Raw genomic sequence first — 26003 nt, 5'->3', positions numbered from 1 at the left:
GTGACCCAAACAGCACCTAGCAATCTTCCCAATTATGTGGCTAGTGATCAGAGTGCAGGGAGGTCGAAGGTCTGGAATATATATGCAGATATCAGAGAAAAGGAAGCTGTAGAGAGACGTCAGAAATCTGCAGAGGGATCCCTTCATATCCAGCAACCAACAATATAAATTTACTGTGACTGGTATCCATGTTAAAAAAAAATACCAGGAATGCAAAGAAGTGAGAAAATATAACCCCAAACCAGAAACACTTAATAGAAAAAAAACATGGAAATGAGATGATGAAAATAGCAAAAACACTAAACAGTTATAATAAAGATGACCCATATTCTCACAAAGTTAGAGGGGAAAAAATGACCACAATAAGGAGAAAAACAGAAGATATACAAAATAGACCATGGGGATCTTTTAAATATGAAAATTGCAGTATCAAAAATGAAAAAAAAACACTCAAGATAATATATATAGCAGATTAGATATTGTAGCAGAAATGTGTAATGGATGTGAAGACATAGCAAGAAAAACGATACAAAATAGAGCACATGGAAAAAATGCTAACAACAAAAACAATAAGATAAACAAAAACAAAATAAAAACAAAAAAGTACAGACCAGTGACCTGCGAGACTATCACGCAATCTAACCTATTTGTAGTTGGAATCTTAAAAAAGTTCCTGAGCAAGAAAGAAATTTGAAGCAACTATGGCTGACATATTTCCAAAGATTATTTAAAGAAATCACAAACCAACAGATGGAAGATGCTCAACAAACCCCAAACAAAAGAAATTAGAAAAACGACACCGAGGCATAGCCTAAACAATTGTTTTGCAAAACACTAATAGAAATACAGCTAGGGGGGGCGCCTGGGTGGCACAGCGGTTAAGCGTCTGCCTTCGGCTCAGGGCATGATCTTGGCGTTATGGGACCGAGCCCCACATCAGGCTCTTCCGCTATGAGCCTGCTTCTTCCTCTCCCACTCCCCCTGCTTGTGTTCCCTCTCTCGCTGGCTGTCTCTATCTCTGTCGAATAAATAAATAAATAAATCTTAAAAAAAAAGTACAGCTAAAATCATGCACATTTCATAAAGAAGAACATAGCTGTAAGAATGAGTATAATTTTTCAAAAATTATGTATAGAAAACAGTGGAAAAAAAGAATGGAGAGACATCTTTAAAGTATTAAAAGAAAAAATTACATAAGATTAGGATTCTAAAAATTACTTTAAAATAAATAAATACTTTTAGGGGTGCCTGGGTGGCTCAGTCGTTAAGCGTCTGCCTTTGGCTCAGGGCGTGATTCAGGCGTTCTGGGATCGAGCCCCACATCAGGCTCCTCTGCTGGAAGCCTGCTTCTTCCTCTCCCACTCCCCCTGCTTGTGTTCCCTCTCTCCCTGGCTGTCTCTCTCTGTCAAATAAATAAATAAAATCTTAAAAAAATAATAATTAAAATAAAAAATAAATAAATAAAATAAAATAAATACTTTTAGAACAAAGAGAAGCTGACACATTCTTCACTTATGGACTTATAATACTAGAAATATTTTTAAAAATTCTTGAGATAAAAGGAAAATGATACTAGATAGAATGAAGTTATGTAAATGGCAAATATGTGGGTAATACGAAAATATTTTTCTCATCTCTTTAAAATAAAATTGTTTAAAAATAATAGTTGTAGATTTTACTTTATTTATACATGTTGAATATATTACATGGTTTACTTCTACATAGGTAGAGTTCCACAACATTGCTATTCCACATTCTACAACAATGACAAAAGACAGAGTAGAAATATGGGTATAAACCATTATATATGTGATATGGTATATGGGTAGTATGGTATAATATAATTTAAAAGTAAACTCTGATACATTAAAGATGCATATTATAAACCCTAGAACTCTGGAAAAATAAAGAGGTAAAACTATATAATCTAATAAGTAAAATTAAATGGAATAATAAAAAGACTCATTATTCTAAAAGAAAGCAGGAAAAGAGGAAAAACTGAACCAAGGATTTACGAGACTAATAGAAAACAAGTAGGAAAATAGAAAATTAAAACCCAACCATATCACTAACCACATGAAATACAAATGGTATGACCATTACAATCAAAAGGCAGAATTATTAAATTGAATATAAAAACAAGACCCAATAATATGTCCTCTAAAAGAAATCCATTTTTAAAGATTTTATTTATTTATTTATTTATTTATTTATTTATTTGAGAGAGAGCAGACACACGAGCACAGGGGAGAGGTAGAGAGCAGACACAGGAACATGGTGGGGGGGGAGAGGGAGAGAAAGAAACGCAGGCAGACTCCCCACTGAGTGCAGGGCTCAACACGGAGCTCAATCTCAGGACCCTAAGATCATGACCTGAGTAGAAACCGAGAGTCGGTCGCTCAACCAACTCTACCACCCAAGTGCCCTAAAAGAAACCCATTTTAAATTTAAAAATGCAAACAGCTAATAGCAAAAAGGCAGAAAATAGATCATGTAAATACTAATCAAAGAAGCTAGAGTGTCTATATTAATATCATTCGAAATACATTTCAGAATAAGAGAAATCAATGTGTCAATTTCTTTCAGAGTGCATAATGATACTAAATGTGTATATATCAACAGGTCTTTATATATGAAGAAAAATGAAGACATTATCAGATAAACAAAAAGATAAGTTATATCAGCAGCCTACCCCAAATAATGGAAAAGCCAATGGGAGTCCATCAGGGGAAGAAAATAAAAAATAGGAGAGAAAAAAAAGGAGATGGGGTGCTTGGGTGACTCAGTCAGTTTAGCAGCTGCCTTCAGCTTGGGTCATGATCCCAGGGTCCTGAGATTGAGCCCCATGTGGGGCTTCCTGTTCAGTGGAGAGCCTGCTTCTCCCTCTCCCTTTGCAGCTCCCCCTGCTTGTGCTCTCTCTCTCTCTGTGTCAAATAAATAAATAAATAAATAAATAAATAAATAAATAAATAAAATCTTTTTAAAAAAATGGAGATAAAGGAAGGAATAAATAATAAGGTAAATTTAAATGACTACTATGGCTGCAATAAAACCTGCTATGAAAAGCAGGAATTATTACGAAATACAATGTTAGGGGGTTAGCACTACCAGATAACAAAACTTAGGATAAAGCTACACTAATTGTGGTAGTATGGTATAGGTATAGATATAAGCAAATAAAGTATCCAAAACACTATCTTCATTTTGCAGCTGAACTCTGCAACATTTGCCATACATTAAGTGTCCATCTATACATAACTTTTAAGAAAAGTGGCAGAACATAGCAGAGGGATAAAGAAAAAATTGTTAATAAGTCATATAGCTATTAATATAAGAAAAAAATCTTAATCCTACCCTACACTATATGTAAAAAAACAATGCCAAATAGATTGTGTATGTAAATGTGAAAGGCAAAATAATTAAGCTTCTGGAAAATAGCATAAGACAGTAAATTCATGATTTGGAGACTATAGAAGTCTTTAAAAAATCAATAAGTAAAAGTTAGGAAACATTGATAAATTGTACTGCATTAAAAGTAAATGTAAGGACTTCTCTTTATCAAAATCTACCATTATAAAATTAAAAGTGCAAAAACTCAGAATGAGACATGATATTTGTAACACATATTTGATGAAGGACGCATATTCAGAATACATAAAATCCTTCTACAAGTCACTGAGAAAAGGACAGACTACTTTAAAAAAACAGGCAGTCTTAAACAGCAATGCATTTAAAAGAATATCTAAAAGGACAACAAACAAAAACTTGCTGAAGTTCATTAGTCATCAGCCAAAATGCAAATTAAATCCTCTAAGCCACTAACCAGAGTGGCTACATTTCAAAGACTGACAGAGAAAGACAAATACTGTATAAGCTATGAGCTCACTAATACATAGAACCTAAAAATACCAAATTCATAGAAACAGAGTGGTGGTTGCCAGGGCTAAGGAGTGAGGGAAATGGGGAGATTTGGGTCAAAGGGTACAAATTTTCAGTCATAAGATAAATACGTTCTGGGGAGCTAATATACTGCATGGTGACTATAGGTAACAATTCAGTACTGCCAACTTGAAAATTGCTATGAGAGTAGAGCTTTAATGCTCTCCTCATAACAACAACAGAAACAAAATGGTAATTATGTGAGGTGAAGAATATATTAACTAACCTTGTGGTAAATATTTCACAATACATATGTGTATCAAATCATCACATCCTATACCTTAAATTTACACAATATGTCAATTATATCTCAGTAAAGCTGGGAAAAAATAAAAAGACTGAAAAGGTTTCTTCTCCAACATGTAAAGAACTTGGAAGTTGTCAGTCTAGTCCTTGTAACATAACAAAAAGCTGAACAAATGAAACAACAGTGACTTTTCTTGGGCCAATTGGAGAACTGAAGTCACAAGAAAAACTACCACCATGAAATCTGGAAAACCAGCTACAACCTGAGAGACACAGCCAGCATACACTTAACCTGGAGCAGAAGCTGCTAGAACCATAAACTGCCAACAACAATTTAATAGTAATTTTGCTAAATTGCTGAAAGATGAAAGTAAAAGTGAAGCCACAGTCTTAAGATCCACCACATTGATGGCTTTTACCTCCATAAACCCAGAGGGACTCAGAGGGAAAAGAGAAAAATAATCCCCTTCTGTTTCTAGCAGGGGGAAGGGGAAACTAACCATTTTAAAATACTCAGATCATTCTCCATAACAAAGGCATACTCTTCAAAGGGAAAGATTTTACCAGAGCTTTGTTCTGGCTCTAAGCCTCCGGAAAAAAGATTCCCATCCACCAGAGCCACGTTTAGCCTTTCTGACTCATTCTAATAAGAGGAAAAAGCTATAAGTCCATAGAAAAACTTACGAAGATCACGAACAGGAGTCACACCTCACTTAAAGACAGACTAAATCATAACATTATAGCAGATTTCCCTTTCCCCACGTGCTACCACCAAAACAGAGCTCCAATATACTCAAGAGTGGATTAGCTACAAGACAAAGACTCTAGTGAAATAAGTCAAGCAGAGAAAGACAATTATCATATGGTTTCTCTCATTTATGGAACATAAGAACTAGGAAGGTCGGTAGGAGAAGAAAGGGATAAAGAAAGGGGGGGTAATCAGAAGGGGGAATGAAGCATGAGAGACTATGGACTCTGAGAAACAAACTGAGGGCTTCAGAAGGAAAGGGGTGGGGGAATGGGATAGGCTGGTGATGGGTAGTAAGGAGGGCACTTATTGCATGGTGCACTGGATGTTATGTGCAACTAATGAATTGTCGAACTTTGCATCGGAAACCAGGGATGTACTGTATGGTGACTAACATAATATAATAAAAAAACATTAAAAAAAAAAAGACAAAGACTCTTCCCAAAGAGGAGTTCTAAGAGAAGCACAAAGTTATGACAGAAGACAAAAACAAAGACACTAGAAGAATTTGAAGATTCTAGCACTTACTTATACTACAATAAATACTAAAAAAAAAAAGGCCCTTCTCTAGCCAGATGAATATAAATCTTCAGATTGAAGGCCTATTTATTTCAATTCCTTTTAATCGGTACAACATGTCTGATGTTTAATTTAAAAAATTACAAGGTATGACAAAAGCAAGAAAAACACAGACAAACCAAGCATCAGAACAAGACTTGAATATGACTCAGATATTGTAGTTATCAGAGACAAAATTTAAAATAACTATGATTAATTCATTAAGAGCTAACTATAAAAGAAAAAGACAACATGGAAGAACAGATGGATAATATAAGCAGAGAGGGGCGCCTGGGTGGCACAGCGGTTAAGCGTCTGCCTTCAGCTCAGGGCGTGATCCTGGCGTTGTGGGATCGAGCCCCACATCAGGCTCCTCCGCTAGGAGCCTGCTTCTTCCTCTCCCACTCCCCCTGCTTGTGTTCCCTCTCTCGCTGGCTGTCTCTCTGTGTCAAATAAATAAATAAAAATCTTTAAAAAATATATAAGCAAAGAAATGGCTCTAAGAAAATTAAAAAGAAATGGTAGAAATTAAAAGTACACTAACAGAAATTAAGAATACCTTTAATGCATTCATTAGTAGTAGACTAGACTCAGCCAAGGAAAACATGAATAAGCTTAAAGATATGTCAATAGAAACTTTCCAGACTAAAATACAAGTGGGGGAAAAAAGGGTACATCCAAGAACTGTGGGAAAATTTCAAAGGGTGAATCACAAGCAACTGGTATATCAAAGGGAGAAGATACAGATAATGGAGAAGAAATATTTGAAGTAGTAATGGCCAAAACTTTTCTAATATTAAAAACAAACAGCAAACTATAGATGTAGGAAGCTAAGAGAACATCATACAGAAAAAAACATTTTAAAAAATCTACACTTAGGCATATTATATTCAAACGGCAGTAAACCAAAGATAAAAGGGTAATCTTGTAAGAAACCAGAAGAAGAAAATCACCTTACTTATTGGAGAAAAAGGGTGAGAATTGTATTGGGGTTCTCATCAGAAACCATATAACAAGAAAGTAGATTAAAACACATAAAGTACTGAAAAAAATAAAAATAAACCAATGTGTCCAGCAACATTTTTCTTCAAAAGTAAAGGAAAAATAAAGACTTAATCAGACAAAATAAAACCTGATGTGAATTCATCACAAACAGACAGGCTCTGCAATAAATGTTAAAGAAGTTCTTTAGGGAGGAAAAAAATAATATAAGTCAGGAAATTGGATCAACATAAAGAAGAGCATCAGAAAAGGAAAAAACCAAAGTAAAATACTTTTCTTATATTCTTAATTGATTTAAAAGGTAGTTATTTATTTCAAAAGCATAATCATAATCAAACAATGCTTTACATGAATATAACATATGGTTACGTAAAACAAATGACAACAATACTACAAAGGATAGGAAGAAGAAATTGGGAATGCTCTGTTACAGGCATACTTGTGAACTAGTATAGTGTTATTTAAAAGCGAACTTAATTAGAAGTAAATGTATTTTTCAAATGCTAGAGTAACCACTAAAAAAATCTTTTAAACAAAAATGTATTAATTATACTTTTGAAGAGAGAAAATGAAATCATATAAAATGTTCAAATAAAATCAGAAAAGTCTGAAAAATAGAAGCAGTTAATAAATTAAAAAGAACAAGTACAATGAATAGAAAAAGTTAAAACACTGCAAAAATTAATCCAGCTATTTCAATAATTATTTTAAATAGAAATGGCACAAATATTCCAAGACAGAGATTGTCTGATTCAGTTTAAAAAATGCTTAACTATAAGTTTTCTATAAGAAGCCTATTTTAAATATAAAGAAACTCTGATTACAAGAGATGAAGATAGATCATACTAATACTAATCAGAAAACAAAAAAACAAAAACTTGACATAGTTACATTAATTCAGAGCTGACTTCAGAACAGATTATCATGAATAAAGAAGATTACATAATGACAAGAGTCAGTTCAAGACAACATAATAGTCCTTAATATGCATGTACCTTACAACAGAGCATCAAAAGAAGTGAGGCAAAAACTGACAGAACTGCAAAGAGGAATAGATGAACCCACTTTTGTAGCTGGAGACATCAATACCCCTGTTTTAGTAACTGATTGATCCAGCAGGCAGGAAATAAGAACTAAGCAGAATCACCAATTAGCTTAAAATAACTGAAATTTATAGAATACTTCATCCAACAGCAAAACACACATTCTTCTCAAGCTCATAGGGAACAATCACCAAGACAGAGCACAATCTGAGCCATAAAACACACCTTAACAAATATAAGAGAATAGAAAACATATAGAGTATGCTCTTAGTTGACTATGAAAAATGTTATTAAATCAATAACAAAGATAGCTCAAAAAATAAAAATAATAGGAGATTAAGAAACACACTTCCAAATAACTAATAGGTCAAAAGTCTCAAGGGAATTTAGAAATATTCTGAACTAAATTGAAATAAAAATACTAATTATCAAAAACAGCAAAATATAGCAAAAGCACTGCTTATAGGGAAATTTATAGCATGAAATCCATATATTAGAAAAAAGAAGATATAAAATCAATAATCTAAGCTTCCACCCTTGCAGCATAGAGAAAGACGAGCAACATTAACCTACAGTAAATAGAAGAAAACAAATGATAAAAAAATCAGAGGAGAAAACAAATGAAAAACAGAAAAATAATAGAAAAATCAATATAACGGAAATCTGGGTCTTAGAAAAGATTGATAAAATTGGTAAACTTCTAAACAGGCTAATCAAACAAATACAAAAATAAAAACAACAACAAAAAAACCCAAATGATACAAATTACTAATATCAGGAATAAGAGGGTCATCTACACTGATTCAATGGACGTTAAAAGTATAATAAGGAAATAGACTATTTCTTAACGATACTGAATGAACAATTAACAATTTTCTAAAAAAACAAAGTACGTACCCAAACTGTCTCATTGGTGAATTTCACCAAACATTTAATGGGAAATGATATTAATTCTACACAAATTCTTCCATAAAAAAGCAGAATACTCTTTAACTCATTCTATGTGGCAGGCATTAGCCTAATACAGAAACCAGATAAAGAGATTGCAAGAATAGAAAACTACAGTTCAAGAGTTCTCTTTAATATAAATGTCAGAATCCTTAAAACATTAGCAAATTGAATCCAGCGATAAAAGAAATATAATAAATGAGTTATTCTGGGCATACAAGGCTATTTCAAAAACTGAAAATCAGTGTTCCATAGCATCAATGAACTAATGAAGAATTAAGGTGAAAAATCTATGTGTATGTGCAAAAATGTTCTTTATTTGCATACCCTTACACACTTGAGATAACCTAAACATCCACCAAAAAGAGATAAATAAATTTTAGTATATTAATACAACATCACTATAGTGATGAATATTTACAATTTGCAACTACATGCAACAACTGAAATACATTCCAAAATATTAAAAACAGAATTAAAGCAAAAGAGACAAGGTACAAATGGTAAGTACAGTATTAATCCATTCCTATAAAGTTTAAAAACTGACAAAACTAACAATATTGGTCATAGAAGTATGTATAGGAAGTGAAACTCTAAAAGAAAACAAAGAAATTATTATAACATAGCTTAGATTATTATACAGTTGTTAGCTTAGTGAAAAAGGATAACATTTCTGATAAGAAGCAGAGAAGGACAAAGGCAATATTCTATTTCTTGAACTGAATGGTAGTTTCAGTTACCTATAATGTAGTTATTCATTAAAACGTACATATGGTTTGTGAACCTTTCTGTAAGTGTTAAATGTTTCAATAAAATAAGAACAAATTTTTAAGTAAAACATTAAGACATAATCATAATGATAATAATCATAACAACAATGACCACTGGCCAATGGGAGTACACAGCAGTATAGACAGCAATGATGATCAAAGAAATAAATTAGAACATGGAAAACCAAGAGATTTTATCTGTAGAACAGTCCCAAAAGAACCTTAAATTTTTAACGTTACACCCTAAGAGAAGATAAGCCAGTGTCTTCCATTAATCATCTGTGGAAGCTCAAATAAATGAAGAATCTTCTCATAGTCCCTAATCTTTCAACTGTAAATACAGTCAAGCTGTTTTAAAATTCTATTCAATTACGTGACTATCTGCTTACTTGCTTTTTAATTTAAAAAATGTATTTCCTACTCACTTCTAGATTCAGACTAGAAATTAGATTGATCATTTTATTTCCAGTTATCATAAAGATTGTGTATTTAAATATGCCAAAATCAAGCTTTACAAAAGTAGAGGACATTATTCTGGAGGAGGAAGAAATTCTAATAAAATGAATATTATTAAATTTTGAGGGTTTCAAAGCATAATCCTGCCCTTCCCCAACTCAAAAAATTTTTAAAAATAAGCCATGAACTTCCTTAATGGTATCTTAATGCTGACTACAGTGTAAATTGGGAATAAAGAAGACACTAAAGACAGTCAGACACTGGGTAAAGGTTTGATGAGTTCCAACATCATGACCCGTTAAAAACTCAAACTGATTATTGCAATAGAAACTCCATATAATGTTCATTATGAAGAAAATGGTAAAAAGGACAATTGTGCTTTAGTAGTTTGAAAAAGTGTATATATGCCAAATTAGTACTTACCATAAAATGGTCTAACACAAACATCGTCCACTATGGCAAAACATGAGAAACAGTTCCTTTAAAGTCAAGAAAAATATAAGAATGGCCACACTCACCATTTGCATTCATCACTGTTTAAGAGATCTCCTAACCTGTTCAATTAAATAATAGAAATATAATACAAAGGAAATTGTAATGATGCTATTTGTATAGATATAAAAATAAAATTATATAATTATAAGAACAACTGCAAATAACTAAACTAATAAGAGTTTATCAAAGTTGCTTAGCAGACGTAAGGATAAAAGCAACATTACAGACACAATCATTTGAAAAATATAACATTTTAAAGGCTCATTCACAAAAGCACAGAAGTTTGTGAAGAAATAGAAAAAAAATGTAAGACATATAAGGAGAAAGGTATAAAACTTTTTTATAGGACCTGAAAAAGTTCATTGATAGATACACTTCATAATAAAACTTTTTTCTAAAAAACTATTTTTTCCCAAGCCAAAATAAAAATTACTACAGTAAATGTGACTCCAGTAAAATTTAACACATGATTTTTCACCAGACTTGCCTATTCCCAAAATTGAAATAGAAGGATAAAAAATAAAAAGCCAACATTATTAGCTAAGGAAAATTGGAAGGAGAAACAAAAACAGTGGATTCATTAATTCTGCAATCTATCAAGACTTCTAAGTAGAATAACTAAATTACAGCATGGCAGTTGTGCAGGGATGATGAGGAGAACAATGAAATAAGACAGAAAAAACAAGAAATATTTCTGTGCATATATGAAAGCCCTGTGTATGGCAGCATTAGAGTTTCAATTCAATGGGGAAAGGATGGAATGTTCAATAATTGGCATTAGAACAATTGGTTATCAGAATGAAAAAAAGAAAATAGAACTGAACTTTACTCCAAATCCACTTTAATTTCCACACTACATAAAAAATGTGAAGAAACTTTTAAAATATTAAAAGAACATATAAGAAAATATCTTTATTTCTTTAATAACAGAGAATTGCTTAAACAATGCAAAGAAAGAAAGAAAGAAAGAAAGAAAGAAAGAAAGAAAGAAAGAAAGAAAGAAAGAAAGAAAAACATACATTCCCCAAACCGAAAGAAATAATTGATAAATTTGCCAAATTAAAATGAAAACATTTTATCTGGACGAGGACTTCCTGGGACATTCCCTTTCTTGGAGCTTGGGATCCTTCATGCAGATTCCTCTTTGTAAAAATGATTTACTTTCTCACTGCACTGTCCCTTAAAATTAAGAACTGAAATTATTAAATATTTAAAAATGCTGATGAAAACTCGATGACAATAAAATACAGTGAATTAAGGCATCCATCCTATGTATGAAATGTGTCAGTAGCTTTATATTTAAGAACTATCTCTGGGTTATTAGACAGATAGGTAAGCCCCAGATTGCATATAGACCTACACTAAATAAGACCTAAAACTCAGATGACACCATAAAAGAGGGCGTTTAATGACCACCTCCCCAGTACAGTCTGAGGCAACATAATCTCATCCATGTTACCACTAACGTATCTGCACACTCTCTGATGGAGGTGCTTCTTCCCCTGACTGGATGGGAAAGGGTCAGGTTTCCTTGGGGATCTGCCAGCTGTAGGAACAATTCCACAGCCCCCACTCTACTTTTACTTTAGCGTGTGTAAACAACTCCTGAATGGGTAAAAAATATAAGCTATATATTATTCCCCACTTATGCCCTTTTGAGTGTCAAGGGTCTGGTGCAAGCATTAAAACAAAGCTGTGTATCACCCATTATCTTATGAGTTTGTGTCTCATTTAAGAAGAAAAAAATGTACTTCCTGCCTCAACCCTTGAACATACAATACTAGTCCTTGATGAGTATGGTATAACATTATTAAAGTGAAAACACTAGCCACAGATGAGGGGCACTTTTATAAAACTCAAGAAATCCACAAAAGACTAAAATGCAAAATACATTTTTTAAAAACTACGATGATCTGATAAGAAAAATATAAGCTAACATAAAAATTAACAAAGGACTTCACCAAAAAAGAAATCTGAAAGGCCAATAAACTCATGCAAAGATTCTCAATCTTATTCGTAAATCAAGTAAATACAAGGTAATACAAGAATGAGAAACCATTCCATCTCAAATATGGCCATTCCATATACAGTAATATTTCATAATATATAAGGAATTTATTTAAAACCTGACACATAGAAGAAAGTTCAACAATGAAACTATGGACACGTTTATACCATTTTTTAAAAATAAAGACTTTATTTTTTCAGAGCAGTTTAAAATTCACAGTAAAATTGAGGGGAAGGCAAAGAAATTACTCATATACTCCCTGGCTCACATATGTAAACACTCTCCTGTTTTAATAGTTTCCACCATAGTGGGACATTTGCTAAAAATAATGAATGTAAACTTGACACGCCGTAATCACCCAAAAACCCATACACAGTCTATATTATCATTCACTCTTGGTGTTCCACATTCTATGGGTTTGGACAAACGTATAAAGACACGTATCCACCATTATGGCATCATACAGAGTATTTTCACTGCCCTAAATCTGCTGTGCTCTATTTACCGCCATACTCCTAAACACGTGGCAACCACTAATCTTTTTTGTTGTCTTGATAGTTTCGTCTTTCCCAGAATGTTATATGGTTGGAATCAGACCTTTTCAGATTGGCTCCTTTCACTTCCTGACAGGCATTTAGATTTCTTCCAGGTCTTTTCGTGGCCTGATAGCTCTTTTCTTTTTAGTGCTGAATAATTTCATTGTCTGGATACACAGTTTATTTATCCTCTCACCTACTGAAGGACATCTTGGTTGCTTCCAAGTTTTGGCAATTATGAGTAAAGCCGCTGTACAAATCCATGTGCATGTTTTTGTACAGATGTACATTTTTAAGTTTTTTGAGTAAATATCAAGAAGGATGATCGCTAGATCTTATCATAAGAGTGTGTTTAGTTTTTTAAGGAACAGGCAAACTGTCCTCCAAAATGCTGTACTATTTTGCATTCCCACCAGCAAAGTAGGAGTTCTTGTGGCCATTCTAACAGGTGTGAAGTAGCAGCTCATTGTTGCTTTACTTTGCTTTTCCCTGATGACACGTGATGTGGAGCATATTTCATATGTTTTGTTTTATTGACCATCTGTATATCTCCTTTGGTGAGGTGTTTATTAAGGTCTTTGGCTCCTTTTTAAACTATGTTGTTTGTGTTTTCATTGTTGAGTTTTAAGAGTTTTTTGTATGTTTTGGATAACAGTCCTTTATCAGATATGTCTTTTGTAAATATTTTCTCCCAGTCTGTGGCTTGCCTTCTCATTCTCTTGACGTCTTCTTTCACAGAGAAGTTTTTACATTAATGAAGTTCAGCTTATCAATTATTTTCCTGGATTGTTTCTTAGGTGTTTTATGTAAAAAGGCATCACCAAACCCAATGTCACCTAAGTTTTCTCCCATGTTATCTTCTAGGTGTTTTATTGTATTGCATATACACAGAGGGCTCTGATCCATTTTGAGTTAACTTTTGTGAAGGTTTTAAGATCTGTGTCTAGATTCAATTTTTGCATGTGTATGTTCAGTTGTTCCAGCACGTCTGTTGAAGAAACTGTCTGCTCCATTGTACAGCTTTTGTTCCTCTGTCAAAGATGAGTTGACTATAATTATGGGGATCCATGTCTGGACTCTCTACTCTGTTCTACCAATCTATTTGCCTATTCTTTCTTTAATCCCACACCTTTTTGATTACTGTAGCTTTATAGTAAACAGCTTTATAGTTAAGTCTTGAAGTTGGGTAGCATCAGTCCCCCAAGCTTGTTATTCTTCAATATTATGATGATTATTCTGTGTATTTTGCCCCTCCATATGAACTTCAGAATCAGTTTGTCGATATCCACGAAATAACATCCTGGAATTTTGATTGGGATTGAATTGAATCTACATATCAAACTGGCAATTAATGACATCTTGGCAATATTCACTTCTCTCCATGAACACGGACTAGCTCTCAATGTTTTTGTTTGTACATTTATGCTATTTTAATGTTTTACTTGCATGAGACCCTTTTATAAATTCCAGAATTTACAATTTTGGGATCATATTATATTACATATTTGGGTTTATGATACAAGATAATTTTGTATAATTTTAACCAAAATTATTTTCAGATTAATTCTTGTTTTCAATAAACTTTTATTTATTAAGAATGATTATAGAATGCTGGTTAATTTAAATTCTAGTGAAGTAAAAATTACTGAATGCTCTAAACACAGAATACTAATTTGCAAGGATATACAGCATACCAAACACACCTATTACTAAAACAAGAAATAAGATATAAATCTATAACTTACCATTCCTCATCAGGATTTCCAGTGCTTTGGTGTTGTCATTCTTATTATTTTTAATGCATTCGATATATATATTTTTAAATAAATCCCTGATATCTGTTGTTTCACATGAGTATTTTGCATAAAAGGGCATTGCAAAATATGTAAATAAATGGTCTTTTGGCTTATTTGGAGTAGAATAACTAGACTTTTTCATATCATGGTATGTCTTACAGATTGAAGTTACTGTTTTATTAATGTCTGGATTTATTTCTGAAAATGATTCAGGATATATCCTGAGAAACAAAAGCATTAAAAAAAAAAAAAAAGCCTATTTCAGCAAAATACTTGTCTAGGTGTAAAGGAAAGACTTGATAATTTCTGAGGTCTAGTTACTTTTTCACATGGGTATCATGTGGCAAAAATAAATATAAAGATACTACTAAGACTGGAGAAAGATGAGCTGGACTTAGACTTGATGATTGCTAGGTTCTTATTGGATGTTTTCTTCAATATCTTCCTTATTTATCACTATGATTCATAATGAGGTATTATAGATCCCTATACATGAATACTCTTGCACAAGAAGTCATATATATGGATTTTGTCTCCAAATGAAATCAGGTAAACCACTGAGAAACTGCCCACAAACCATAGTAAAGCATTACCAAAGAATTTTAAGGAATTTCTCTATAATAAAAGTTACCTTTAATAAAAGTTACTTACATATTATGATGATTAGAGAACAAACCCAAAAGTGATTCAGATGTTGGATTTCTGCCGGACTCACTATTATGTGACTCATTCTTGGACACCAGTTTCCAGATTGGGGGCATTTAAATATAACTACATCAACAAAATCCATGAATGCCATAGGTCTACTTCATTGTCGTTATAATTATTAAAGAGTCATTCTTTAACTAAACCTGACCTAAAATTTTGAGTTTCACCATTTCATTTCAAGATACATAAAACAAATATTGAAAACTGCTCCAAAATATAACCTCGATTAAATGAAAATATTACATTAAAATTACATATAATTTTGTCAGTATTTCCTTTTCAGTCCTCTCTTTTAAGTAGAGAATTCTCATTAGAAAAAATTTACTCTCTTTTTCTGTCTCCTTATAAATAATGAATGTATGTTTTCAACTGTGGATTATTTCTGCTTTGAAATCATTATTGTAGTAGGTACTGAAATAATCTAAAAGGCACTCTTTTGCCTGTAATGGAACTCTATCTTCAAGACATAAATAAGTAAGCAGGTATTAAAAGGTTATTTGTTTTTCAGATATTAAACAGTATGTTAAAACTTCAGGCTTTAGAACAGTAATCCATGTCTGCATGCAAGTGATCAAAAAGAAAGCCAGATTCTTATTATGGATTTAGAATTAATTGCCTGACACGAAGAAGAACATTCACCTTAAAAAAAGTTGCTTTCACCTCAGCAACAAAGCTTTTACTTGAGTTGCCAAATCTTATGTGACTTGTGTTTTGTATAAATATAGGGGGGAAATGCATCTTTATGTCAAGTAAATCATACCTTCAATATTGATAATGACTGAAGGTAAGATTAATTAGGCAAATGAGAAGCTACTACCTGCCAAGTCACAGTCATCATCCAGCTTTACCAATGTAATGAAGGATGATGGGAAAGGTTATCATTTGAGACTAAGCCATATGTCTCCTCCTGCTTGTCTCCACCCCCAACTGGTGTGTTTTATTTATCCCTTCTGGGTGATAAAATATCTTCAACACCACTGAGGTTCTCCAACATTCTAGATATTAAATACTTCTGTGTCAAAACCATATAATCTAAGTTAACAGTCTTAGACATCAAGGTTAGCACTTTTTGAAATCAAGTCTCTAGGTTTTCCTAAATTATTAATGTTTCCAGCTGGCATTGATATGTCTACAGAGTCCCTGATTTTTTTCACATGTCTTTCCATGTAGTTCTCTAATTTCATTGTGTTTTCCCCTTTATAAGTCATTAGTAATATTATTAGTGTTTATAATCAGTGTAGCCTACACTGATTCTTCTAGTCTGTGAGTTTCTTGCTACAGTAAATCATAGATTTTTTTTAAAAAATGAAGTCTTTGTACCCAAATGTTTTCCTCGCTAAAGTCTCCCACGTTCTTTTTAATATTAATGAGAGATGCCTCAGTTTACCCAGAGAATTCTAAATCTGACATATGTTAAAATACCTCCCGTGCAGGCCACAGTGATATAAGGGAGGTTAACTAGACATGAAACAAGGTGCTCCTCCCAATGATTGGGATAATAACTTAGGTTAAGTCTGTACAAATTGGATTTTTTCCAATGAATTTCATAGCCAATGCTTTGCAATTAAGATTGTTGCCACACATCTAATATCAGTTGCCAGGAATACTCTCCACATGACATCAATCTCTCCCGGTCCTAAATGTAAAGTAATCATTATCTCCTACAGCAAAACATTTATTCAGACCTCATCCCAGGACACTTCACAGTAAGAACCATCGTATTAGCAACCCACAGAGCTGACGCTAACAGTAGGCAGAGAGCAGTGGCCTTTCTACATCAAGTATTGCCAGCTAAGACATTTTTAGTTTTGGTGTCAGTACTTAAGGGCTTTTGGGAGAACTGTGCATTATCTCTCTAGCTTCTGGAATTTTTACCTAAGTGAGACAACACATCAGCACATTAACAATAGTCCAATGTTGAAACCTATCTCTGAGGCTCAAAGTCTACTTATACTAAGTAGCATATTTGCATAATCTCAGATGGAAAAACTTCTTCTTCCACTGAGCTCACACGACTATCTGTAGCTTTCCATCACTAGTTATCTTATGATAGTTATTTCTGCATTGAAATACCCTTACATCTCCTACTGATCTATAATCATTTTTAAACAAAAATTCCGATTGGATTCATTTGTACCTGCTTCAAACAGCAAGGACAGGGTCTTGATCCATCACCTATCACAAAATGAGCTCCTGAGGAATGTAGCCAAGACTAAGAAGGGGAGAGCGTAGCAGTATAAAGGCACTGTAAAAGTAAACACCCACCGAGAATGGCAAGCCTGCAAAAAACTGGGTCAAACTCTGACAACAAGAAAACAAAAAACAAAGAGATTTCATTGTTGACGCTTAAAAATTCTATTGCAGTTGATGTCCTTGAAACTCTAATTTTCCTTCTGTTTTCTTTTCCTTTTTTTTTTTTTTTTCCTAAGTAGGCTCCACAAACAGCATTCAGCCCAGTGAGGAGCTTGAACTCATAGCCCTGACATCAAGACATAAGCTGAGATCAAGAGTTGACACTTAACCGACTGAGCCACCCAGGCACCCCTTCCATTTGTGTTTTTATGGCTCAAGCATCTAAGATAATTTCAAGTATATAAATATATACCCAAAGGTATTAAATGTAAAAATATATATATCTGGTTGAATGCCTATTTGTTAAACTACCTCATAGAGATAATATACTTATTATATTATTTGTTAAAGTATCTCATAGAGAGAATATAAGAATCAAACAAGTTAATGTCTATTAAAAAGTACTGGAAGGTGTCAAATGATAATATATTGATTATTATAATGAACAGTTAAGCCACTGTCACTTAATGTTATCACAGCTGATAATTTACAAGTCTTAAACATAGGGAAATTTGTTTTAGAAAAATAAAAATATATATTTAATCTAAGTAAGAATACTTACTATTTAGAAGTCATATTAACTTTGTAGAGTGATTATCATTACTGCTATGTATATAGTAAATTATCTTTAGATACATATATACATATGTATATATTTAGACAGGCATGCACATTTCCTGTTCAGATATTATTGTTTATGGTTTAATTTTATCAGTGCTTTAGTTAAACAGGAAGGAACAGTAGAAACAGACAAAAGAACTATTTTACTGGCCAAGACTAATTGAAAATGCCACAGTGAGACCATCAAAACAACCAGCACTACACCTCAACTGTCCTACACCAGTAACGAATGGATATTCCATTGCCTCATTATTTTACTACTTCTCCATGCTTTACTTCCTCTAAGAAAGTTCCTAGTATTCCATTTATTTTTAAAGGGATTTTAATGGATGTGCTATGAATTTTCAATGAGCTATTTGAAATTTGAGGAACCTAATTAGGAATGTATTTACTTTCTCTTTTTTCAGGGTGATTAATTCCATGCAAGACTTTCCGCCTAATGTTACTCCAAAGAAAAAATAGAAAGGGAAAAGGAGGTTCTACTTCTACAGACTAATGGACTGGTAATTTAAAAATTGAATTAAGCATTAACTCAGAAGAGTCCTTCTCAATATATAAATTATTTCTGTTTAGCCTTCTATTGCCAGGTTAATTAAGTAAATCCTTTGGCCGTGATTATACCCATTAGTAAATGAAAATGTATTTGAATTCACTAGTCTTGTGATTTACAGTAGAGAATCTGAGTAAATATATTTCCTATGCTAACAGCTTTCATAAAGTCAGACTTTTTTTTAGAAAAGTCAGCTTTATCTGTGGAAAACAAAAATGTATTAAGTATCTAATTTATTGTTCGGGCATATAAAATCTCTGTAGGTTCTTGTGGGGTTACCTTTAAGAAACAAACCTTATATATCTCTATATCTTCAAAATGTCTAAAATCGACTCAAGCTCCGTCATGGTCCTCCATTTCTTTAAAAAAAGCAAAACCTGGAAAATCTGAAATGTCTCCCTCAAGTTGCTTTATTTAATAAAAAGCACAAGAACAAAAACAGCAAAAGCAATTTTTAAGATAAATGAATAAATGATGTACGAAGAGTACAAGGTAATAAAATATGCACAGAAAAAACCTACACTAAAATAATGATTTGTAATCTATCTTGTGCATACTCAGACTCATCATTTTATGCTACAGTTATAGTTATAATGAATTAACTTCAATATAAACTAATATATCCTATTTGTTTATGTCTTAAGCATAGTCCTTCTACATTACTTTGAGTATACTAGCAACAACACACTGAATGCCTCTTTTAACTATGCAATAGATAGCACCACAATTCAGAAATAAATTCTTAACAGTCTCTCTTCCCTTAAGGACATGGACCTGTCTGTTGCTGGCATATTGAAGCTGTAATATGTTACAAAATAAAACTAAGGTTATTGAGTACTTTCTACCCATTCTCTTCAAGGAAATTTTAATTGCTAAGCGCCTAATTAAAATAAATAATCTAGGCTAAATCAAACTTTTACTGTTTATAAAAATGTACTCATCATCATTTTGTATGGTGAGATTGTGAAACAAATACATCCTTAAGAGAAGCAAGGGATGCCTACACCAAGTATTTGGGAGAAGGGAAAAAAGAAATACATCAAACTTAAACCAGATAAACTAAAAAATTGACAAAACAATAGGATTAGAAGTATGAACTAGGAAAGTCTGAACATTCCCCAAGATACTGTTCTTACTTTTCAAATCCTATAAACATAAACAATCATGTAATTGATGTATTTACCTGATATATCCAGTAATGAAAAAGCCCAAAGATAAATAAGCAGTTGGGAATTGGTTTGGGGGTGGTGTATAATATATTACATTATGCATCTTGTATAATCTTCATGTCCCGATTTCAATCCATGTCCCTACCTGTGATTTCTCTTTTATTTTTTTAGTATGCATATTTATAAGTTGCCATAAACTCTCCTTCAAGGACACAGAGAATACGTCACTCAGTAAACCAACCAATCAAGAGAAATGCTGTTTCCTGCACTAGTTCCTCACCCTCCATATACCACTGGAGATCACAGTCATGGAAAAGGCACTTGATATTTAAGAATCAAAAGACTAAGGATTTTTTTCTATCTTCTTAATTCGTTAGACAAGCAACTTTAAAAAAATATTTGGTCATGCTGAATCCTTTGCTCATGTGCAAACATTATTATTTTAATCTCTCCCCTCTCTATGCCTCAAAGCTGCAAATATAAATCATGAAAAGCATGTGAAACAGTCCTGAAAGAAATCTCAGAAAATCCCATAAAGATATAGGTTATCAACATAAAAAGTAGTAACTATATCTTCAGAAAGATAAAACTCATAAAAGAAGTGTAATAGTCAGTAATGAATAATCCTGGTTTTCATTTGTATATTAGTTTGCAAGATTTCCAGTTAGCCTCCTCTAAGTATTTTTAAAACCCCTGGCAATGATCAAACTGAATGCAGTCAACTTACTTCTGGAGCCAGAAGAGTTCCTCACTGCTGTGAAGGAGTCAGCACTCTGCCTGGCTGCTGAAGAAGACGGACAGGGTGAAAGCATCTCCAAAGATGATTCTGAGGATAGTGTCAGAAGGGTGCTCAGCTACTACATATCTTCCCCACACCTGGCTGAATCGTTACAGGGACTCTTCAAAGGAGACAAGCACAAAAAAAGTGTATCAAAATATGTTTATAGAGTATCCTTGAAAAATAGAGTTGCTGTTAACTCTGTGATCAATCTCAAAATATACCAGGAATATCACTAAATAGAATTTAAATAGATTTGCATAATAAGGCTTTCTAGTGGCCCTGATCCCAACAGATACGTCAGCATTCTGTTTTTCATCTTTAGAAGTTTCCTTATCTCATAATTGAAGATAGTTTAAACAATCGAAAGATACATAGTTCAGCTTTCTTTACATTTCAATCAATTCAACTTGCAGACTAGTGTTAAAAAATTACAAAAGTCAAGAAATATTTAACCATCCCCTACTATGTTTCAGGAGCAGGATGCTGGCCATTCAGCCGTGAATGAAGATCATAAATCCTGTCCTCATAGCAGCAAATTGTTTTATGTTGTGATGCCTGTATTTCCTTCAAGACAAAAATCTACTTATTCAAACACATCTATGTCTATGGAGGAAATACTCAGATGTGCCACTTGTACTTTAACTTCATGTCAGATGATTGTTGATTCCTACCTATTTCTGAGAGTCCTGTGTTAACCTAAATAATAACCGACCTACCCCTATGAGACACAATATTTAACTTTTTCCCCTAACATCTATATAATAATGCCAATTAATATTCAACCACTATCACTTTTAATGCAGAAATAGGCTGTATTTTTTTTAATGTTTTTGAAACTAACAAAGGCATTGTAATTTTACTTAAGCCATGACTTATTTTATCTGCAGGAGCAAAAGTGAGGAATAATATAATTTGCAAAGGTATTATTAAGAACCATATAAGGTGATACAAAGACAATTTGGGTTTCGTTTGTTTCTGCCGTCTCCATTTGTAAAAATGTGTGAATAATCTTGTAAAGTCAAAATTTAAGAGGGTGATTATATTGTCCCGAGATGGCTGACAGTTAGGGCTTAAAAAAAAAAAAAAGTAAAGCTACTACTTAAAGTTTAAAGTTTATACTGAAATTACTCAGAAATGCTAAAAATCAATGCACAAATTAATGATAAAGTGGAATAAAAGTCAATTATAGCTCATTTCAAATTACCTTTATGAATCTGCCAACCAATGCTATCTTTTTAAAATTTATCTTTATTTTATTACAAAAGAAAGATGTGTCTTAGAGAATTAGAGAATAACTCAGATATACCACACACACACACACACAAATATAAATCGATCCTATGCCAACCATCCTGAGACAGCTCTTGTTGCCTTGTTATTTATTTCCTTCCATGAATATTTTAAACTATTTTTTACATTTTATATGCACGATAAAAATACAAGAAATACAAAAGCAAATCTCCCTCCAAAGCAAGACATATACCCCTTAGAAGAAAACAATTTCAAATTTCAGAACATCCTCTCAGAAATACTTTATGCATATACGAATGTGAGTCTGTGTGGATTTTTTATACATATATAAGATTGTACCCTATTTGCTCTATTCTTTTTATTTCATACACCACGAAGATCACTCCTGTTTTCTATCACCAGCCCTATTCATTCTATGTGTGAGTATCTATCATATGCATACAATATAATCTGCTCATAATGTGTCCCAGTTGAAAATTAGCAAATGTCCAGGACTTATATTATAAGATGATATAATCAATGTCCATATACATCTATGTACACATATTAGTGAATATACTTATTTTTTTTTTAAAGATTTTATTTATTTGACAGAGACAGCCAGCCAGCAAGAGAGGGAACACAAGCAGGGGGAGTGGGAGAGGAAGAAGCAGGCTCCCAGTGGAGCAGGGAGCCCGATGCGGGGCTCGATCCCAGGACTCCGGGATCATGCCCTGAGCCAAAGGCAGACGCTTAACGACTGAGCCACCCAGGCACCCCTAGTGAATATATTTATAATAAATTCTTAGAAGTAAAATATTAAGGCTCAGAAGCCTGTTATTGAAACTCTGATTATGTCCCTCTCTGTAGTAGAAGTAGCATAAAGCAAGAGCAAAATATTATTAATATCTCCAATTATTATACTAACAATAAAAAAGGACTGATGATCAACAGTATTTCCATGCCTTCATTTTAGCATGGAAAGCATAGTAACTGCCACAATCCTTTCTAAATTCTAATAACCCTAAGTTCTTTTTACGTATGGTTATATCATTTATTGATAACATTTTCCCTTTTCTTAAAATACCTTTCATTAAGTACTTACTATGTGCCAGCTGCCAAAAAGCATGTACTATCTAAACCAATTCTCCCAAGAATCAAATGAAATAAATGCATATTCGTATACACTACTATGAAAAGTAGGGATAGAGATAAGTCAACTAACCTTGGGCAAGGTCATATAGCTAAGCACCAGGCAAGGCTGAGACTCTTAATCTAGGACTAGCTCACTCCAAGTCAATGCTCCTATATCTGATATTGTAAGTGAAGATTTCAGAAAACCATTATAGGATTCTATAGTAAAGAAACACGAAGAACGTGCTGGATTTTTTGTTATTTTTGTTTTGTTTTTTGTTTTTTAGTCCATATATTTTGGTCAGTGCAATGCCAAAAATAGTAGGTTTTAGACTGGTATTCTACTACTGCAATTCTGTAGTGCGATCTTACAAAGATGTCCTTTTCTACTTGATAATATCTTGAAATAAAGCATCTTATAAGAAATTCTGATCAGTCCCTTAGTTCCAAGTTGTTGCTATGTTGGCCTTCTTCCACAATCTTAGAAAATTTGGCAACTGTTATTGTTTATGTACATGTATTCCCAAGAAATATGGTTCTTCCTCCAACAATTATCTTAGATGCCAACACTAAACTCTGTAACAACTCAGGAAACATGGGCAAAACTTGGAAAGTTATTAGGGAATATTTTTTTCAAAACGGAGAATCATGATCCCTTCCAGCTCCTAGTGGTATTTTCTTCCCCTCAAGGTCTTTGCTACGTGCTCAGCAGTTGTCTGAACACACACTTTGATTCAAATCTCCTTATCAATAAAGGCAGGACTTTAAAAGTCTTATAAGCCTGGATGAGAATCATAGCAATGACCCATATATGACTCTGTTTTCTCTCTTAAAATGAAAAATAATATTATAAAAAGTTGTCATTATTTCAAAGTATCATACATATGAAAGTACCAATCTGGAATAAAATTCATTGTAGGCATGCAATAATTTTGTTTTTCTCAGGAAGATCTTCTTAAGGTTTCCCTAAGTTTTACCACATTCAACACTAAAGAAACCCCTGAAACATTTGAAGGTAGCAGTAACATAATCTTAAGTATTTCCTTCCAATTTAAAGATCCAGTTTGAGCAATTATGAATCCACCAAAAAGCATCATTACTTATCTTTCTCCATCTTACCTCTAATAGTACAAAATAAATAACATGAAGGACGCAATCTCATTAGTTTTTAAATTATATTTACCTTGTGTTGAAAATGATTAAAAATTAAACATTTAGTCATCCGGATGTTTGATCTACATGATGCAAAAAGCCAGCTGTTTTGAAATATATGATGAATAAATGAGTTAGATGGTTTCACTGTAATTTAGTCAATCACTCATTTGATAATCATCTAATAATATATTGTTTGGCATAATATAGCCATGATCTTAGTGGACTACTCCAAAAATATGGGTATAATATAAGAAATGCTATTTTATTAAGACAAATAACTTGAAAAAAATTTGGACCAGAAATATAGAATAAAGTCAGAAACTATTTCACATCAATGGGTTTTTGAAATGCATAAGTATTCAGGGGGATTCATATACATGCTATTATTAAAACATGCTTCCCTCATCACTAGTACTGTTAAACCTAATTTAAAAATTAGAGACTCTGATTAAATATGGAAATCTATTTGTGTTATTGAATAAAATTGTACCATATACCCAGCTATAGGAAAATGTTTACAAATTATTATACACATCCAGGATCATATGATGAAGAAATTAATGCACCACTAGAGCATTTGTTGCTTAATGTAAATGTCACTTTGTAAATGAGAACAACTAATCATTCCTTTCCTCTAATAGCAAGAGTTCAGCAGTTAAATAAAACATAAATCTTGGTGACCTAAAAATTTTATTACTGCATTTGTAATTTCCTGTTAACAACTCAAGAAAATAATTTTAAGTGATGCTGTTATTTCAGTAAGATACAACCCAAGGTGGAGGCTTATTTGGGAGGGGCGGGGAGAAAGAATAGACAGTCAACAGGAGGAACTGTGCTAATAGAACTGTTCTATATTTTGCCTGTGTTTATATATACTTACATATGTGATAAAATTTAGGAAGCAAAATGTAAATACCCACAAGTATATGTACAACTGATTACCTGAATAAGATAAGTAGATGGTCTCAAGGTCAGTTCCCTGGTTGCAATATTAGATATTGTATTATAGTTATACAAAAAGGTTACCATTAGGAGTAAAACTCTGCTTAGGGTATATGGGATCTCTCTGAATTATTTATCTCAACTACATGTGAATTTACATAATGGTATATCATGTGCCTTAGAGTGACCCTTAAGGGCCAATAATTTCAGGCTACAGTCTCAGCATTCGTTAACAGAAAAGAAATATATAGAGCATCAAGTTTAACATAGTAATGCATTATTTGGTCCTTATCGAATCACTTCTGAGTTACAGTGTGTTTCACAGAAAGAACTTGAATCCATTAGTCAATGAAAAGGATTGAATGGAACCTGGCTTTGGGGACTAGAGTACATCAGCAGCATTATTGCCAGGACAGGGATTAGATTTTACACCAGGAATGCGGTATGGTAAATTATCTAACTGCAGAGTGCCCGACGGGGTTGAGGTTAAGTAGAGTCTCTACCTGATCTTAACTGATACTTTCTTTTTTTAAGTTAATAATCAAAGAAAATGTAGATTTCTGGTGTTTGGGAAATGTGAGGTGGTTTAAGGATGGAAGAAAATGCTTAGTAGTGTGGACAGGAATTCTTCTGTGTTTTTCTGGCCGTGGTTGTTGCTCATTTTTAACCAATTTTAAGCTTTGATCAAAATGGTTAACAAATTATATTAAAAATACATGCACTGAAAATGTATGAATCTAAACAAATGCATCTCTGATATAAGTAAATTGAACCCACACACAGGCATACTATGTATATATAGTACAGTAGAAATAT

General features: G+C 32.9%; 1 protein-coding gene across 4 annotated transcripts in view; it reads right to left on the bottom strand.

The window, feature by feature from the left end:
- Positions 1 to 26003, bottom strand: part of LRFN5 (leucine rich repeat and fibronectin type III domain containing 5) — a 242177-nt gene that overhangs the window by 101708 nt on the left and 114466 nt on the right. For all 4 annotated transcript variants that reach the window (XR_006411145.3, XM_026513647.4, XM_057306387.1 and 1 more), the window contains exon 2: positions 20673 to 20844. The gene's annotated coding sequence lies outside the window, so the exon portion shown is untranslated. The remainder of the gene's footprint in view (positions 1 to 20672; positions 20845 to 26003) is intronic.

Source organism: Ursus arctos, unplaced genomic scaffold (assembly GCF_023065955.2).
Source record: "Ursus arctos isolate Adak ecotype North America unplaced genomic scaffold, UrsArc2.0 scaffold_37, whole genome shotgun sequence".
Taxonomy (NCBI): domain Eukaryota; kingdom Metazoa; phylum Chordata; class Mammalia; order Carnivora; family Ursidae; genus Ursus; species Ursus arctos.
This window is presented reverse-complemented; position numbering and strand designations above follow the sequence as displayed.